Genomic DNA, 4,013 nt, shown 5'->3' with positions numbered 1-4,013 from the left:
TTTTTTCTCTAATCTTGTCTTTTTGTTTTATTTCATGAAGTTGGTCTTCGACCTCTGATATCTTTTCTCCTGCTTGATCAATTCGGCTGTTAAAACTTGTGCATAGTTCGCAAAGTTCTCGTGTTGTATTTTTCAGCTCCATTAATTCACTTACATTCCTCTCTAAATTGTGTGTTATTTTTAACATTTTGTCAAACCTTTTTTCAAAGTTCTTAGTTTCTTTGCATTGGGTTAGAACAAGTTCTTTTAATTCCCAGAAGTTTCTTATCATCCACTTTTTAAAGTCTGCTTCTGCTAATGGAACAGTCTTTCTCCATCAGGCCTTGTTCTGTTGCTGATGAGGAACTGTGATCCCCTATAGAGGGAGAGACGTTCTGAGTTTGGGTATTCTCAGCCTTTTTAGGCTGGTTTCTTCCCTTCTTTATAGATTTATCCATCTGTGGTCTTTATAATTACCGTCTTTATAGTTGGATTTCTGAATGGACATCCAACTTGTTGATTCCCGGCACTAGAATCTGAGCAACCCACTGCGCCGGCCAAAACAGCGGCTTTGAGATTGATGGTGCTTTTCTGACTCTGCACCAAGAACCGCCACACCAAGGCAGCGGCAAAACCGCCTCACCGGCCTCAAGAGCTGCGCTGGTGACACGTGGGGCTCCTCTGCTGGGAATCTCCTGGTGCCTGAGCAACAAAAGTTGATCTGAAAGTGTGGCGTCCTCTCGTTCTCTGCTCTTTCAGTGGGAGCTACAATCCCGAACTGCTAGTGATCAGCCATCTTGGATCTCTCTCCTCATTTTTATATTTTTTAATAGAGACAGGGTTTCACTACATTGGCTAGGCTGGTCTCGAACTCCTGACCTTGTGATCCTCCCACCTCAGTCTCCCAAAGTGCTGGGATTACAGGCGTGAGACACTGCACCCATCCCTCCTTCTCATTTAACATTAAATATTTTGTGTATGCAAGCCCTGGCCTATTTAGACACATATTTTAATTATTGTAGTTAAAGAAGTCTACTAGGTTTTTCTGGAGCTAGATTTCATGTTACTTCCTAGAATCAATCATTTGCTCTCATTTCTCTCTCTGTCTCTCTCTCTCTCACACACACACACACACACACACAAACACACACACACACTTTCCTAATACACGGCAATTAAAAAGAACTACTGTTGCATGAGACAACATAGATGAATCTTGTAAACAATGAGAATCAAGGCCGAGTGTGGTGGCTCACGCCTGTAATCCCAGCATTTCAGGAGGCCAAGGCCGGTGGATCACCTGAGGTCAGGAGTTTGAGATCAGCCAGGCCAACATGGTGAAACCTCATCTCTACTAAAAATACAAAAGTTAGCCAGGTGTGGTGGTGCGTGCCTGTAATCATAGCTACTGGGGAGGCTGAGACAGGAAAATTGCTTGAACCCAGGAGGCCGAGGTTGCAGTGAGCCAAGATGGTGCCACTGAACTCCAGCTTAAGTGACAGAGTGAGAATCTATCTTAAATAAATAAATAAATAGAATTAAAACAATATCTCCTCCCTCCCTGCCCCCCAGTTTTGAGGACACAAAAATTATGGATGTAATCTCAGCTAATGTAGCTAACTTCTTGAGATGGAGACAGTAGATCCCTCATGAACATTTCACACACAGATTTTCATATAGGAGCAACACTACAGCTCCCCAAGAGGTGCCATTTCAAGTACCTGTGTTCAGTACTTGCAGCCTGCAACTAGAAGGCTCTGTGACAAGCATTCTACTAGCTACTAATTCTCACCACACCCCCATTGTTACATGTGTACAGATATCCTTGAGTTACGTGCAAGACTAAGGGCCAATTGAAATGGCCACTCCTGTCTCAGATAATAGATGATACCCATATAATAAATTGTTGTATATTCAATACATGAGACAATGTGAATGAATCTCACAAATATTAAGAACCTAAACCATCTATTCCCTCCTCCCCCAAAACACACACAACTTGGTCACTGAGAACAGAAACCATAAACTGCTCCACAGCTTACTGTTGACATTCACGTGGTTTTATTCTTCCATACTCTTCTTGAGCACAGTTTTACTATTCCAGGAGGCTCTTTCCTAAGCAAATAACTTTATTATTTATTATTGGAACTCTCTGAAAGATCCACCATCTCCTCAATAGAAAACATTAAGAGCTTATATCCCAAGAGCTTTTGAACCCCCTACCTCAAAGTCCTCGCCTTGCTGTTACCGCCAGTCTTAAACAATTGTATCATGATCTTTACCAATCCTATTTAGGTCTTCCCATTAAAAGAATAACCTTAAGCTAGAATCAAAATCTCAAATCCAACCTTTTTCCTCTCCCTCCAAGACACCACCAAAGCTTTTTCATGATGGTATTCTCCCTCACTGCAGTAAGCAATACACTCAGCTTTATCTTATCAACAAATTGTTCTGGTGATATTTTGGGAGCCAGCATTCAATAACATAATGTTTGGGTGAGAAACCCAGACACAAAGGAAAACATACTTTATGAACCAATGTATATGAAGTTCAAGACCAAGCAAAACAAATCTATAATGATAGAAATCAGAACCGTAGTTACTTTGAGTGTGTGTAGGGGTGGTGGTAGGTTGCATATGGCCTGGGAGAGGGTATGAGGGAGTCTCTCAGGTGCTGGAAATACCCTGTGTCTTGCTCTGGCTGTTGGTTACATGGCGTGAACAAGTGTAAACATTTATTAAGCTGTACGTTTTTGTGTGCATTTTATGGTATGTTAAAAAGTAATTTTTAAAAAAGGTTAAAAGTTTAATAGTTGTCAGCAATTATTAAGGAGCTGACTGTAGTTTTAGAACTACTGCTTTAGCCAAGGGATTGCCTTAGACAATGTGGAGTTAGGTATTCCAAGAGATCCCAGTCTTACTACCTTGGTTTTGTTTTCAAACTCTTCCCATCATCTGTCACCTGAGATAGGTGTGGCCATTGCAGCTGGTCCTTAGTCTTGCATAGGAATCAAGGATACCTGTACCCATGTAACAAAGAAGGGTGTGGTGAGAATTAGTAGCTAGTGGAATGCCTGACTCAGAGCCTTCTAGTTGTATACTACAACTAGTGAACATAGATACCTTGAAAAGGCACCTCTTAGGGAACTGTAGTGTTGTTTCTATACAAAACCTATGTGAGATCCCTTTGAATTCATTGACATGAAAAATAAATAAATAAATAACACAAAACTTGTGTGTGAAATGTTGCAATGGAATAGAATAATATTCATTATTCTATTGATGGACATTTGAGTTGTTTTCAGTTTGGGGATCTTAGGAAATATGTTGCTGTGATCATTTTCGTACATGTCTTTTGGTGCATTTGGTATATATGAGAACTCACTGATGTTTGCTTGTGTGTTTTTTTGTTTGCCTGTTTGTTTGCTTTTTGTCAAGGCATCAATCTACTAATGGAGCTTCTTTTGTTTTGCTTTAGTTAGCATCCCAGGGGTCCCAGAGTTTTCCTCTAGCCTAGCACTCTTAAGGCTTGGCTCATCTCTTCCTGCCTGGGGAACTTCCAGTCACTCACTGATTCAGTATTTATGGATTGCTCATTGTATGCCATGCACTGCACAAGGTGCTAAGGACACAGCTGTGAACAAGATTTTCCAGACTCTATGAGAGCAGAAACCTTGACTATGTTGCTCACCATTGCATTGCCAACTTCTAGAATAATGTCTGGAATATAGTCGGTGCTCAGTATTCAGGGGTCAGCAAACTGTGGCCCATAGGCCAAATCTGATCTGCTGCTTACTTTGTCAATAGAATTTTAAGGGAACACAGTAACACTGATTTGTTTACATGTTGTGTATGGTTGCTTTTCTCCTATAATGGCAGAGTTGAGTATCTGACAGAGACTACACGTCACATGAAGCCTAAAATGTTGATTCTCTGGTCATTTGCTGAAAAAGTTTGTTTCTAACGTAGCTGGCTATTTGTCTAGATAAAAATTGATACCACTATTACAATGGAAATTCAGATAAATGAGTATTT

This window comes from Cebus imitator, unplaced genomic scaffold (genome assembly GCF_001604975.1).
Source record: "Cebus imitator isolate Cc_AM_T3 unplaced genomic scaffold, Cebus_imitator-1.0 Scaffold30, whole genome shotgun sequence".
Classification (NCBI taxonomy): domain Eukaryota; kingdom Metazoa; phylum Chordata; class Mammalia; order Primates; family Cebidae; genus Cebus; species Cebus imitator.
This window is presented reverse-complemented; position numbering follows the sequence as displayed.